Consider the following 15,722-nt stretch of genomic DNA (forward strand, 5'->3'; position numbering starts at 1 on the left):
ATTCACCGTTGATTCAAGGTTTTATTTATTTTTATTTTTTTTAAGTGAAATCTCAACCCTGGAAATTCTGTGCCAAAAACCAAAATAGAGTCCTTGATAGTAAGTAGTGTTGTGTTTTTGTTGTTGTTGTTGTTGTTTCTGTTCAAAGTTCAGGCAATGATAGGCCTTCGGATTGATACGTTAACCAGTTATTGGCATGGTTGGCTGTAAGCATGACCTGTGCCCACCCCACGTGTGGTTAATACTCCATTGGCAGCTAACCATATGTCTCCCCTAGTAGCAGTCTAGACTGTCACACATCTGGAAAAGGTGTCTTCCCTCTCTCTGCTAGACTGTGCTCAAGTCCCTCTGTATGAACATACTCTGACTAATCTATCCCCTACCCACGCTGGGCTGACTGGCTTTCCCCTTTTTCCTCCCATTAAACCCATGTGAACATGGTCATGCCGTGTGTAGATGCGGAGTCACAAACCCGGATGACACGTGGCTGTTACAAGAATGGTTGGTGGCCCCGACTCACCAGGTATGTGTGACACGATCTGGATGTCAAACCCTGGTTCTACTTGTTGCGTAGATGGGGGGGACGTAAAGTAACAGGGCAGATAGTGATGGGTCTAGGTCACGTTATCAGTATGAATTAGGATCTAGCTAGGTATTTACACTGTCAGAAAGGGGAGAAAATGTGGCTGTTAGGTTAGGTCATAAACACATCACCTTCCCCAAGCCCTGTGCTGCTTGCTGCTATCACAGAGTAGGTGACTGAACAGCACCTGACACTAGAGCTAGCCGGGCCGTCCCTAGGGGCATGCGGGGCCCAGGACAAATCAGCCTCCCTGCTAGTCTCCTCTCCATCCGGCGCACCCTCCGCCCGCCCACCGTTCTCCTCACTGTCTGCCCACCAGCCTCACCCCCCTCCTGCCTGCCACTCACCTCCCTGCCCGCCAAATGGCATCCTGATCATACATCAGTCGGGATGTGGGACAAAGGGCTAAATATCGGGGCAGTCCCAATTTTGATCAAAGCGTGGGGCCTGGGGCGGTCACCCCGATTCGACCGACCCGAGGGACACCTCTGAGAGCAGTTCAGACCAGGGAACGGCTGGCTTCTGATCTCAGCTGCTGGCTGAGTAACTCATAAATCCATTGTTTGGGTGACTGGGTTTGCAGCTACCTAGCAAGAGCTCTGGTGAGTACATGGGGTGGGGTCACTTGTTCAGGCCCATTGCCCCTGTCAGTTTTACTCCTGGTAAGTGAATTCCATGTGTCTGACGGTCCGGGACCAGTTTTACAGCCAGTCCTGGCTGGCTGGCTTGTCTCTGCATGTTCAGTTGCGGTAAAGTGTGACTTTTCTGAGCTCTAGGAGGCCATGTGGTATAGGGCTGCAGCAGAGGGCTGTTGGATTCTGCTCCCACCTCTGCCACGGGCTTGCTGTGTGACCTTGGTCAAGTCACTTCCTCTCCATGTGCCTCCGTTTTTCCAAGCTGTGTACTAAGGATAACTGTTAGCCATCCTTTTATAAAGCCCTTGAAGACCTCAAAGAACCAGAGCTATATAAAGTATTCAGATACTGTGTGCTACCACTTAGGCCTCGTTTTTCAAGGGTGACTAATGATTTTTGGGTTCCCAACTGCAAATGCCTTAACGGGGGCAGAGGCTCAAAGGGCTGAGCACCCAGCTTCTGAAAACCAGGCCCTGTTGAGGCATTTCCAGTGGAGCACCCAAAATCTCTAGGCCTTTCTCGAAAATCTAGACCCCTGTTTGGCCTGGTGTGGCTCCATAACACTTTTGGAATGGGGAGTGGCGGGGCTGAGGGGCTGCTCTACTCTGAAAGGTAGGAGGCAGGAGCACCCTGTGCCCTGACTGGCGTGGCTACTCAAGGGCAAAGACTAATCTAGCCTCTTTGATGGAGGCCCTCGCATCAGCATTTGAAAATGAGGCTCTGTCCATAGGAAGTAACTTAATTGTAACCAGTTCTGATACATGCCCGGTGCTTAATTTGTAATGAGACAAGTGCCAGGCCTTAAGCGATAGTTTTACATTCATACCTGACGTGACAAGCCCAGAAGTGCTGGGGCTATGAACTGCCAAGCCTAGAAGTGCCAGGGCTCAACCTGTACGCGTCCCATTCTGACGCTGATTACGCCGTCTCATGGACTCACGGAGATGGGGCCATTGCGGTCAAAAGTCTGGATCTTCAGAGGAATGTTTGCACACTCCTTTGTGCAATAGACATTGTTAAACTGAACCCCTATTAGGGAGTACTTCTGTCCGTATCTGTTCTGTGAAGCGCAGCAGATTGTAATGGTTCCTGGTGGCCTTCTATGATGGCTTCCCAAAGTGGTCCTGGTGTTACATAGACCACAGCTGGGAATTCAAGATTTAACCTTTTCCAGATCAGCTGGCTGCCTTTGGAGCCGTAAAGCCCCACCTGATCTGCTGTGTGCTTCATGGTGCATCTACCCTCCAAGGACTCATTTGGTTCTTGATACGTCAGTGTAAGCGGAAAGAGAATTGCAGGCTAAACAGTCTTTCAATTGGTATCTTGATGATCTCAGGTTTCAGAGTAGCCGCTATGTTAGTCTGTATCAGCAAAAAGAACGAGGTGTCCTTGTGGCACCTTAGAGACTAACAAATTTGTTTGAGCATAACCACAAGTACTCCGTGTTCTTTTTGATTATCTCAGTTCTGTGTCACTGGACCTAGGTAGTTGGATTTCCTGCTCTTCCACTGTCTGGTGCGGACGGGGCTTGGATGAGCAAGTGAATCCCAACGTAGGTGTTACTGGTCAGTTGTTGGAATCAGAGGCTGGTATCACCCCTGTGGCTGAGGGTAAGGGCCTGCCTGTTGTTACTCTGTCCATAGTCCAGGAGGCCCTTTGCATTCTAGGTGGCCAAAAAAGCCACAGGGGCAGCCAAGAATACTTTTTTGCCGTCTTCACTTGGCTAAGGAGGTCGACTGCTCCTATTGCACGTGGACCTCACCCCTGTGTGCCTGGGGCTACAGATGAAGACTACACAGAGACATAAGCTACTGCAGAATGCAGCTGCCTCTGTACTTAGAGTGCTGACCATGTGGAGCGTGCTACACCTGTGCACCAAAGATTGCACTAGCAGCTTATCGACCTGCTTCAGCAGCTTAAGGTGATGGGGCTTTGTAGCACAAAGCCTCTTGGTCCAGCGTTATTTCTGGGCTCCACCCCACCAGTCCCCTCTCTCTCTTTCTTCCCACCCCAGAGATCAATTGAGATACTGGAGCAGACTGTATGGCTGGGGCCCATTCTTGCTGGACAGACCTCAGCTTTGCAATTTGCTTGGGCCTTCGCAGTGCACACGCATCCCCTGGCTTTGCCAGAGCCAGAGCCAGACCTTGCAACGTGGTCTAAAAATCAATCCATTCACTCTTGGGTTTTTCCTGACAGGAGTTTGGGGTGTGGCCGAGGGAGATAGTTCAGACTGGTCAGCAGGGATTGGCTCGGCTGCCGTGTTAATGGTGTTTTTAGCTTTCTGTACATGTACCTAGTGGGCACGAGATGCATTTTTTTTTTATTTACACTGAAAAATAAAGAATGGTGGCTATCCACCCTCAACTCCAGCTGGAAATGGTTTGGCTCTGTCTACGCTAACAGCCAACTCTCCCCAGTATGTATTGAGGGAAGACCAGGAGCGCCTGTTTCTCAACAGGTCACTAGTGTGGACAAGACGTGTTTGTGGAACCATCCGGGCCCAACATGTCTTGCCCACATGCTCAGGGTTTAGCTGATCGCCATATTTGGGGTCAGGAAGGAATTTGCCTCCAGGGCAGATTGGCAGAGGCCCTGGAGGTTTTTCGCTTTCCTCTGCAGCATGGGGCATGAGTCACTTGCTGGAGGATTCTCTGCACCTTGAGGTCTTTAAACCACAGTTTGAGGACTTCAATAATTCAGACATAGGTTAGGGGTTTGTTACAGGAGTGGGTGGGTGAGATTCTGTGGCCTGCGTTGTGCAGGAGGTCAGACTAGATGACCATAATGGTCCCTTCTGACCTGAAGTCTATGAATCTGTGAACATGGTGTGCTGCTTAGAAAGGACTGCATCCAGAAAAGACGGTTACTCACCTGTAGTAACTGGTGTTCTTCGAGATGTGTTGCTCCAATCCATTCCAGTTAGGTGTGGTGCTGCGCGCGCGGCGCACGGCATCTCTTTTTTTTTCCTAGCAACCCGCGGGCGGGGCTGCTCCCCTGGAGTGGCGCGCCGCTGGCCATAATATATACCCCGCTCCCGCCCCCCCGCCTCCTCAGTTCTTTCCTGCCGCTACTGGGGAAGAGGGGAAGAGGGAGGGATTGAGTTGGACACATCAAACACATCAGAAGAACACCAGTTACTACAGGTTTCTTCTTTCTTCTTCTTCTCCAATGCATGCCAGTTAGGTGCAGTTAGGTGATTAGGCCTTAGGGTCTGGGGTGGAGGGGTCGTGGCGAGAGTGCGGAGTCAAGAGCTGCATCCCGCAAGGCGCTGCATGCTGCCTGCAGTGCGTAGTGAGAGGAGGGCGTGGCCGTAACCAGGTGGCCGCTCGACAGAGGTGGCCGATCGGGGCGTTGGCGGCCGGGAGCAACGATGAGGCGGCGCCGGCGTCGAGGGCGGGCGAGTGAGGCGGCATGGCGTGCAGCTGCATAGGCAAACTCGGTTCAGCATGGCGTCACCCAAATGCGAATTGTCTGGGAGGACGGACCCGGCACCGGCGCGCGTGGGTCGCGGACGGCGATAAACACAACTCGCGCCCGGAAAGGCTTCGGCCGCTTCGCTAAAGCTCGCGCCCGCCAGGCGGCCCAGCTGAAGTTGTTGTTCGGCGGCAGGCAGGCGTGCGCAGGCCGGGAAGACCGAGGAGAAGATCGAAGGCGGGTGGAAGGCCGATACCACCTTTGGGTGGAAGGCCGGATGTGCCCCGGGTTGTGTGCCGTCAAGGATGGCTGACGGTGGTGCATGGCCGCCGTAAGCGAGTAAGCTGGGGCTCCAATATGCGATGGGAAATGTGAAACTGACGAGAGGAGAGTGTGAGAGAGGTGGAGAGTAGGCCAAGGGCCCGACCGGGCAGGCGTGGGGGCCGGGCCAGGGTTCAAATCCGGCGTCGGGTCGGACGTTGGCGGACCGGGGGGGAAGGTTTGCGGGAGCGCCCGCGGTGGGAGAACAGCGATGGACAAAAAGATGGGGACCGAGCTTCCAGGACACGTCAGACAGCGACACTGTGTGAGGTGGTGAGTGCCCTTGCTCCTGAGGGTACCACAGGTAGTTAGGGTGGTAAGGTAGGGTAGGGAGCGAACGGATGGTAAGAGCGCTGATCGCGCACCATCACTCTGAAGGCTGCCGCACGTCTTTCGTGGACCAGCGCGTAAGGCGCTGCGGTGCACTCGGACTGGCGGAACTGGCGCCTCTCTGCTGGGTCGCCCACTCAGGTCAACCACTCCCACTGAGGGTGCATGGTGGGAAGCTGTAGGAGTCATGGAGGATCTGTTCGGATGGGGGAGGATGCGGGGTCGCTGGGTGAGGGGGTCCCCGTTGGGAGGGGAGGGGATGGACGAGAGCTCGTGGTTGAGCAGCAGGGTGCCCTGCCGCTGCTCGGCCGGCCATAGCAGGGGGGGCAGAATGACGGGCTCTGGGCGGATGCGCAGGGAAGGGGGGCAGGCGGAGGGGAGGGAGGGCGGGAGGGGAGGAGGCCAGGGAAACCCTGAGGAAAGGCGCCGCGGAGGCGAAGTAGCCTGGCCGACTGTTCCTGCTGGTGGTACTGGCTCTGAACTCTGGAGGCCCTGCTGTCTCCCTGGGGAAACCCCCCACCTCCTCGGCGTGTGTGGGGCGACGGGTGAGTGAGGGACCACACTGAGGACGTCGGGAAGTGAGCGACTGAGCCAGCGGAAAAGCGAAGGCCTGAAGAAAGGACGCTGGGTCAGAAGAGAAGTCCAGTGGAAGCATGAAGAGTCAGACAGAAGCAGGCCTGCCGCCTCAGCTGCAAGCGCCCCTGCTTGTGCTGTCGTATTGCTGTCACACATCGTCCTGCCATCGATGGCAGATGGGGTGGGGGCAGCCGAGGCGGCCTGGGCAGGAGATCGCCCACGCACTCGCGGACATTGATATATGCAGGGCGCAGTGGGGGAGCGACGGCCAGGCCTGGGGTGGAGATCGCCGAGTGGGGGCCCCGCCCGGCAAAGTGCCGCGCCGTGGTGGTGCGTGGGTGCGGCGCGGCGAGGGTGGTCGATCCCGGCACACGGTCTCCCGTGAGCCCACCATCGGACGGGACAGAGACGGGGGCCGATCCCACCACCACACCGAGGGCGGCAGGCAGCGGAGGCGTGCGGGGTGCCGAGCAGCCAGAGGAGGACTGAACGGGCGAGTGGGAGCCCGCCATGGCGCGGTGCAGGCGGGCCGCCAGGCAGGAGGGCAGGGGCCGGAGGGCGCACAGGCCGCCGTCAGGTGAGAAGGTCGAGTCGTCCATGATGAGGCGGGGATGGTGGCCGGGGCGCGCGAGGGGACCCCGCCATGTGGTGGAGGCGGGAGCCGGGGATGAACTCCGACGCTGAGAAAGGGGCGAAAGAACCACCGACCAGCGATGAGGAGGCCGGCCGGACCGAAGAGGAGAACGATCCCCCCACACCTGGCCCCACTCCATGCATTTGCCGAGAAGCCCAGCGCCCAGGAGCCACCGACCGCGCATCTGACCACGCGGCGAGATGCGGAGCGCACACGGCGGACGGCCCGCCATGCATTGGGTGGGGACCCCGTGTGGCAGCCGGCAATGGCAACACACCAATCAAAGCAAACTGGTAGGAGGGAGGGATGAGGGTATAGGAGCACATGGAACGGCGCCGAGAACATGGAAGTAAGCGGCAAACATGTCGGGGCGGAGGGGAGCCTCAGGATTCTCGGGGAATGATGGTCGACTTGGTGCTTGCCAGGAAACCATGAAAGCTTGGCAGGTCCAGGAGGGAATCAGCTGAAGGGACAAGAAATCAGAAAGAGAAGAGCCTCCTGGGGACGGGGAGGTGAAGAGGGACCTTCTGGCTCCGCTGGCACGAGGGGACAGGCAGTCTAGAGCTCTAGCTCACTGACTGTGAGAGGACTTGGCAAGAGGAGGGACTCGTGTGAGGGGGGGAGCAGAGGGGGGGAAAGGGGGGGAGGAAGGCGACTGAGAGAGGTCCCGAAGAGGGACGTGGAGGGTGAAATGAAAAAAGAAATGGGGGAAATGATGTAAGAAACCCGAAAGAAAAGAAATGGGATGGCCGAGCGGAGAATGCAAGAGGGGGAAGGGGCCCGCCCCGGCTGCCCGCGTGAGGGGCGGGGGGTTGGGGAGCCGATTGCCCCTGGGGCCGGATGGGTTCCGCTGCGCCCGACGGGCGACGACGGTTCTGGCTGGCCGGCCGGGTCTCTGCGACGGCGCGGCCGGGTGGCGCGCCGGCGCGCGGGCCGGCGGAAGGGGTTGGCGGCGGATCCGGGCGAAGCCGCGCACCTGCGCGCTGCGACGCCGGGCGCGGTGCGTTCCGAAAGGGTGGGTCTGGGGCGGAGATGGGCAGAAAATGGAAATGGCGGCGCCGAAGAGTCTGGAGAGAGGAATAGCGCCTGAATCCTCCGAGATGCCAAGGCTGAGAGATGAGCGCCTCCGCCATGCGCGCAGCCCGGTCCGAGCCCCTGAGAGCGCAGCGGTCCAGAGCAGCCAGGATAGAGGATCTGAGGGACCTCCAGCCTCAGGAGGCCCGGATAGAGGATCTGGCAGATGTTGATCGCAGAGGCGAGGGCGCGAGACGACGCCAGGATGTCAAATGGCAGGCTGGCGGCGAGGAAGGAGAGATGGTGGCAATCCAATGCGTGCAACCCGCGCGAGTAAGACCCGCCGAGTAGGTGGGTCCATGGGCGGGCGCCCTGGGGCTGCGGCATGGGGGCCCCAGCGGAGTAGGGCGCGCTCGATTGAACGACGGGGGGTGGCGAGGGTGAGTAGGAGGTACTCAGGAGTCCGTCGGGGGTCAGGCATAGACTATTTCCGAGTGGCTGTGGGAAAAGAGAAGCGGGGTGCCAGAGGGGCAAGGTGCATTTTTTGAATTATCCGCATGCTGAAAGGCCCATTTTTTGGCCTGAAAGGCCGGCATTTTTTGGCTCCCCGTCGTCCTCATCCTCCTCTGAAAGACGGTGTCGACGGCCGGCGCACTCGCACCCACGCCGCCGCCGGTCTGAAAGGCGGGGGCCCGGGCCAGCGGGGCGGGGGCCCCTTGAAGCAGGTGGGCCGGCGAGGACGGCCCGAGTGCCTGTGGGGGCGGGTCTGGCGGGGGCCGGGCTGAGGGGTGGCTGGACCCGCCTGGTTCGCGCGGTCGGAGGTGCGGGACCTCCCTCGGCGCGGCCCTGCGGAGGAGGCGGAGGCGGCGGAGAGCTCGCCTGTCTGGAGTCTGGGGGGGCGCAAGCCATCCGCCAGGGGCTGGGTGCCCTCGGGGTGGGAGGCCGAAAGCGTGGCCGCGGTAGCCTGCGCCCCACCCCGGGCGTCCTGCCCGGCCGCTGATGGAGCGAGCAGGTGGCGCACGGGCGCGAGACCGGCTCCGGGCGGCGGGAGGCGAGTGGAGCGGGGCGGCGCCGAGCGGCGGTGGGCGGACGGGCCGACAGACCGAGAGACCGGCGACGGAAGGGCGAGCGGGCGCGGCGACGGGGGACCGGGCACGGCCGGGACCTGCGGTGCCGGAACGCCGGCGACCGCGCGCCCGAGCTCGACGACCCGCGCCGAGTGCGACGGGTGATTCGGCGCGGACGGTGCCGCGATCGGCCGGAGACCGGCCGGCGCCGGGGATCGGATGTGGATTCCGCGGCGGTGCGGATCCGGACCACCGCGAGGAAGACGGATGGGCGGCGGGGACAGAGACCGTGCACGACGGGGGCGTGGGATGGGCGATGAGGAACGGGTGACGCGCGAGCGGGGTGCCGGGCCTCGAGCGACGGCCGGCGCCGCCGGACGAGCGGCGGCAGCCGGGGGGGACCCGGACTGACGGTCGGATGGCCCCGCGCGGGCGCAGCCCGGCGCCCGCGAGTCCCGGACCGCGCGGTCGCGGTCACGCACCGCTTCCCGCACCCGATGCGGTGCCGGGGCTTCACGGGGCTATGGCCCGGATTAGCTGGCGCTCGGCGGAGGATGGCGGCCGGCGGCGGGCCGGCGGGCGTCGCGGCACCGCGGGCGGCGCCGGGGGCGGGCGCCGCGGAGATGCAGCCGCGCGCGGCGACCGCGCGCGGCCGGCTCGCCGGGTGCCGCGCCGCGACGCGCGCGGGCCACTGCCTCGGCTTGCCATCTGCTGCTTCGGCGAGCCCAGGGCGCGGCTGCTGGCTGTCTGAAGGCACCGGCGGGGCGAGCGTGCTGTGTCGGCAGCACGCGGCAGGTGCGCTGGCTGCCGGCGCGCAGCACAGGAGGCCGGTGCTCCGCCGGCATACGCTGTCGCAGCGCTGGTGCGTGACGAAGGACGCGCTCCTCTTGAGGCTGCGGGACGGAGCCGCGCGCGCAAGGACGGAAGCCGGGCGCGGCAGCGCCAGCCTAACTGAGGCGGTGTCCTTCGCCCAGCGCCGACAGGAAGGACGGGAGAGCCAATAGCTAGCACAACCGGCACTGCTAACCTAACTCGGGGGCATGAGGGGGAGAAGGCCCGGGACGGGGGAGGAAGGGAACCCAGAACAACTAACTAACTACCTACTAAACTTAACCTTAACTAACCAACTAACTAACTACTAAACTAACTATAAGGAGCCTAACTAACTAACTATAGACACTAAACAGAGAAGACTCATACCAACTCACTAGCAGAGCCACGGCGGTAAGAAGGAACTGGACTGGCGAGCGGGCCGGTTGCCTGGGGTAGCGAGCAGGCGGCGCGCTAGAATCTGGGGTGCAGAGGGGGTATAGAGCATTGCCCCATTATTGGGAAGGGAGAGCAACAGCAGAAGCCAAGCTAGCTCCGGCTGCCCTTTGTGACTAGGAGCATGAGGGTACGTCCAGTGCTTTAATTTGTAAAGAAAGAGTTGCCGGGGGTCGAAATGGCAGGACCTTGCTCGCAAGTGTGGAATTGCCTGTGTTACTAAACACCACGGACAGAAGAGGTGCCGGGACTCAGCACCAGCAAACCCAGCCTGGGAGTGGGGCTTGGCTAGCACTCTAAAGATAGCGGTCTAGATCGGGTTTGGGCTGGAGCTCCGGCTCTGAAGCCCACCCCTTGCCTGTGTAGACGTGCCCGTAGGGATGGAGAGCAGTTCGGTCAAATGGGAGAATGGGACTAAATACAGGACATCATGAGGCCGGTGGTGTGAGCCGAGCTTGACTTTTATTCCAATTCCAGTCTTAATCAATGTCTAAGTTGAATTGAATATTTTGGCATATGTCTTACGTAGCCCCCTTCTACCTGACTGAATATGGGCATCACCAAACAGACCGGCCAGGCCAGGGACCTGACCCAGAGGAATGTAAAGCACAGGGTTCCAGCTACTCAGATTCTTAAACCTCTTTCATTGCCCTGTGTGTGTTAAGTGACATGAAAAAGGCTACTCATGATTCTTTCTCTCCAGTAGTAACCTGAGGGTTTTTTAATTAACTTGATTCATTTTATGTTTGCTGGGTAACGTGGTTTTATTACAGAAGGCCTGGTCAAAGAAGTGCATCTTGGGCTTAGAACAGAAAGTGATGAGGCTTGAGGCGGTGTTTAGCGCCTGTAGGAATATATTCCACAGCTGGGGACTAGCCCCAGGGAAAGCTCAGTGTCCTGCACCAATGGGCTCTCCCCTTGCAGTCGACAGCTCCATTGTGCCAGAGGAGTGGAGATGTTGATTGTGGGCCTCGTCCCAGAGCTTCAAGCGATTGTTTAGATAGCTTGGGCCCATGCTGTTGAGTGCCTTGGAGATGAGCACTGAGACCTTGAGCTTGACTCTGTCTATGGGAAACCAGTGCTTAGGGCCACGTGCTCATGATAGCAGGTGTTGCTGAGGAGCTGCCCTGGAGCATGTTCAGTATTTCCTGGAGTTTCCTAAGGGCTAATGGCTTCCTGCCCAGGTACATTGTATTGTTGTGGTCCAGCAGAGAGTTGCGTATCCCCAAGACAGGTCATTGTTCACCAGGGCGGGATGGAGTCCTCTTGCCAACCAGCAGTGGTAGAATGCAAGAGCTTAGCGTCCGCAAGGAATCCAGTCACAGTCCTAAACTATGGACTGACTTACCCAATGGTGGGTGGGTGCCTTCAGCCACAGGAGACTGCAGCAGTCCTCAAGCTCCTCAAAGGATGGTCGTTTGGGACTAGAGCCAAGGCCGGGGAGGAAGACCTGTTTTGGCAGCTGCGTTTTGTATGAGCCTGCAATGGGAGAGGAAGGAGTAAACGAGATGGGAGAGGAGGCGGCGGCTCTGGCTGAGCATCGGCTATCTAAGAGGCAGTGTGGTCTGGGGGCTAGGAATGATTGGAGACCTAGGCTCTATTCTCGGCTCTACCACCAACCTGCTGTATGACCTGGGACACGTCCTTTCCCACATCTCTGTTTCCCCTCCCACCCTTGGTCTGTCTTGTCCAGCTATTCAGTGCAGGGACCATCTCTTACTAAACAGTAGCACCTAAAGATCACAGCCGATAGCGTCTGGCCAGGCAGAAGGTGGCTGCTCTTAGAAATCTGGAGGAAGAGCTAGCCAGATGTGAACATAGCCTAGAGGTGCAACGCAATTGTGAGGGAGGTAGGGGGAGTATATTCCTCCTCACCCCCTCATTCTCTCTTCCATAGCCTGTTGTCCTCTTCAGTGAAGCTGCATCCAGCTCTTCCGCCATGTTGTAGGTGACTGCACCTCTGCTACTAACAGTGACTATTGAAAAGTCTCGCGGGCACTGGAGAAGAGCCGGAGGATTTGGGGAAGAGCAGCTGTGCTGATACTAAATGAGTGAGTGTGGTACTTACAAATGATCTAAGTTAGAGCTAATGTACAGGAGGTAATGAAACCTGCTATGTGCACACCCCTAAGTAGCTCTGTAATAGACCCGTGATCAGTGAGCAGCAGGAACCTTTTTCTGGGGGATGATTAAACTGGTTCCAGTTCCTGACACAGTGACTGGACAGCATGAAGCATTAGAATCATAGGACTGGAAGGGACCTCGAGAGGTCATCTAGTCCAGTCCTCTGCACTCGAGGCAGGACTAAGTATTAGCTAGACCATCCCTGACAGGGTTTGTCCAACCTGCTCTTAAAAATCCCCAATGAAGGAGATTCCACAACCTCCCTGGGCAATTTATTCCAGTGCTTAACCACCCTGACAGTTAGGAAGTTTTTCCTAATGTCCAACCTAAACCTCCCTTGCTGCAATTTAAGCCCATTGCTTCTTGTCCTACCCTCAGAGGTTATTAGTGTGTGGGCATAACGGGTGGAAACTAGTGAAGTATTCCATAGCTATGTGAAGTGACCACTCGACTCGGAGTATGAAAATATTGCATGGGGAAGCAGGAGTGAAATCAGGAAGGCCAAATCACACTTGGAGTTGCAACTAGCAAGGGATGTTATGAGTAACAAGAAGGGTTTCTACAGGTATGTTAGCAACAAGAAGAAAATCAAGGAAAGTGTAGGCCCCTTACTGAATGAGGGAGACAACCTAGTGACAGAGGATGTAGAAAAAACTAATATACTCAATGCTTTTTTTGCCTCTGTCTTCACAAACAAGGTCAGTTCCCAGGCTGCTGCACTGGGCAGCACAGTATGGGGAGGAGGTGACCAGCCCTCTGTGGAGAAAGAAGTGGTTTGGGACTATTTAGAAAGACTGGATGAGCACAAGTCCATGGGGCCGGATGCGCTGCATCCGAGGGTGCTAAAGGAATTGGCGGATGTGATTGCAGAGCCATTGGCCATTATCTTTGAAAACTCATTGTGATCAGGGGAGGTCCCGGATGACTGGAAAAAAGCTAATGTAGTGCCCATCTTTAAAAAAAGGAAGAAGGAGGCAGGAGCGGCGCCAGGGTTTCTGGTGCCCTAGGCAGAATTTAGGGTGCAGCATTTTCTGCGCTCCCCACGGGGCACGCGGGAGCTTCTGGTTCCACTCCCATTGCGCCGCCGAAGAAGGACCCTTCGCCGAAATGCCGCAGGCGACAGCGGCAGTCACTGAGCTGCTCAATTGCCTGCTGCTGTTTTCCGCGGCACGTCGGCAGCAGGTCCTTCGGCAGCGCGACGGGAGTGGAACCGGAAGCTCCCGTGCGCCCCATGGAGAGTGCACAAAATGCCACCCCCTGAATCCTGGCGCCCTAGGCGACTGCCTAGGATCACCTAATGGAAGCGCCGGCCCTGGAAGGAGGATCCGGGGAACTACAGGCCAGTCAGCCTCACCTCAGTCCCTGGAAAAATCATGGAGCAGGTCCTCAAGGAATCAATTCTGAAGCACTTAGAGGAGAGGAAAGTGATCAGGAACAGTCAGCATGGATTCACCAAGGGCAAGTCATGCCTGATTAACCTAATTGCCTTCTATGAGGAGATAACTGGGTCTGTGGATGAGGGGAAAGTGGTGACATGTTATTCCTTGACTTTAGCAAAGCTTTTGATACAGTCTGCCACAGTATTCTTGTCAGCAAGTTAAAGAAGTATGGGCTGGATGAATGGACGGTAAGGTGGATAGAAAACTGGCTAGATCACCGGGCTCAATGGGTAGTGATCAACGGCTCCATGTCTAGTTGGCAGCCGGTTTCAAGCTGAGTGCCCCAAGGGTCAGTCCTGGGGCCAGTTTTGTTCAATATCTTCATTAATGATCTGGAGGATGGCGTGGGCTGCACCCTCAGCAAGTTTGCAGATGACACTAAACTTGGAGGAGTGGTAGATACATTGGAGGGTAGGGATAGGATACAGAGGGACCGAGACAAATTAGAGGATTAGGCCGAAAAAAACCTGATGAGGTTCAACAAGGACAAGTGCAGAGTCCTGCACTGAGGATGGAAGAATCCCATTCATTGTTACAGACTAGGGACTGAATGGCTGGGCAGCAGTTCTGCAGAAAAGGACCCAGGGGTTACAGTGGACGAGAAGCTGGATATGAGTCAACAGTGTTCCCTTGTTGCCAAGAAGGCTAATGGCATTTTGGGTTGTATAAGTAGGGGCATTGCCAGCAGATCGAGGGACGTGATCATTCCCCTCTATTCGACTTTGGTGAGGCCTCATCTGGAGTATTGCGTCCAGTTTTGGGCCCCACATTAGAAGAAGGATGTGGAAAAATTGGAAAGAGTCCAGCGGAGGGCAACAAAAATGCTTAGGGGGCTGGAGCACATGACTTATGAGGAGAGGCTGAGGGAACTGGGATTGTTTAGTCTGCAGAAGAGAAGAATGAGGGGGGATTTGATAGCAGACTTCAACTACCTGAAGGGGGTTCCAAAGAGGATGGAGCTCAGCTGTTCTCAGTGGTGGCAGATGACAGAACAAGGAGCAATGGGCTCAAGTTGCAGTGTGGGAGGTCTAGGTTGGATATTAGGAAACACTATTTCACTAGGAGGGTGGTGAAGCACTGGAATGGGTTATCTAGGGAGGTGGTGGAATCTCCTTCCTTAGAGGTTTTTAAGGTCAGGCTTGACAAAGCCCTGGCTGGGATGATTTAGTTGGGGATTGATTCTGTTTTGAGTGGGGGGTGGGACTAGATACCTCCTGAGGTCCCTTCCAACCCTGATATTCTATGATTCTATGACTCATCTGGGGTCTACCCAAGCCACAGCCTTTCATCTTACTTCCTGGGGCCTTGGGCCAAACAGGAAAGCAGTAATGGGCAGTAAGCTCGTTTGCTCGGTGAAGGGGAAGCAGTAGCGTGACAGGGAAAGCTAGAATACTTCAGGGCTCTGTTCTTAGAAGGATTGCACCAGGCTCCCCATTCCTCTTTCATGACATTCTAATTGCACCTGGAACGCCGCCTGTTTTCTCTTGGTTTCTTTTTACTGGAAGCCAGTCGGGGTTTGCAGAAGGGAGATAGGGCTGGATAAGAGGCAGGAGCAACTGACTTTCAAAGAATGGAATTTAAATTGCAGTTGAGCTAATCAAGGGGAGAACAAGTATAAATATTTGTAGTGTATAAAAACCAGCTGGGGAGAGGAACTGCTGGGGGTGACTCCAGGGCATGGAACTGGATGAAAATGAGTAACAGGAAACTTAGAGTCCACACTGGAAAGCACGTGAGTGGCGACATCGTGGAATATCTCCTCTAGGAAATGGTGGAAGCCCTAGTGCAGCAGGGCCTGGACAATCCCCTGGAGAACACTCTGCAGAGAGTGAGGGAGATGGGGCGTCTCAATAGAGACAGAATTTATCCCCTGCCAACTCTACACCAGCAATAGACCAGATTCGTGTCAGGACCAAATTCCTGTGGAGAGGCCCCAGCTGCTGTGCCTCTGCCGTGACGTTAAGCACTCACGACTTCCCTTTCTTTCCCCTCTCTTGTGCAAGCAGAAGCAAATCCAAAATACAGGCACACGTACCACTCATCTTCGCTGCCAGTAGTCGTCGGTATACACAGTAAGCCTCGTGACCCCCTATAGATATTATCCTCCTCTTACAGATGGGGAAACGGCAACTTGCCCAGGGTGGATGCTTGCCATGGCAGAGCTGAGAAAAGAAGGCAGGAGCCCAGATTCCCAGCCCCCCGCTCTAGGGCAGGGATCGCAGTCGCTCTTTCCACCAGGACCTGCAAGACAGCAGCTGACGGTGATGATAGCAAGGAGAGGTGGAAAGCACCAGTTGGGTCACCTGGGTTCCATTC

The 15,722-nt window shown here is 56.9% G+C and overlaps 1 long non-coding RNA gene across 1 annotated transcript; it reads left to right on the plus strand.

The window, feature by feature from the left end:
- The first annotated feature begins 120 nt into the window (after nt 1-120).
- Nucleotides 121-15,466, plus strand: LOC120408318. Its single transcript, XR_005600611.1, has 3 exons — nt 121-523; nt 11,741-11,894; nt 15,413-15,466. It is a non-coding gene; the product is annotated as an uncharacterized LOC120408318 (long non-coding RNA).
- The last annotated feature ends 256 nt before the right edge of the window (nt 15,467-15,722 follow it).

This window comes from Mauremys reevesii, linkage group 1 (genome assembly GCF_016161935.1).
Source record: "Mauremys reevesii isolate NIE-2019 linkage group 1, ASM1616193v1, whole genome shotgun sequence".
Classification (NCBI taxonomy): Eukaryota; Metazoa; Chordata; order Testudines; family Geoemydidae; genus Mauremys; species Mauremys reevesii.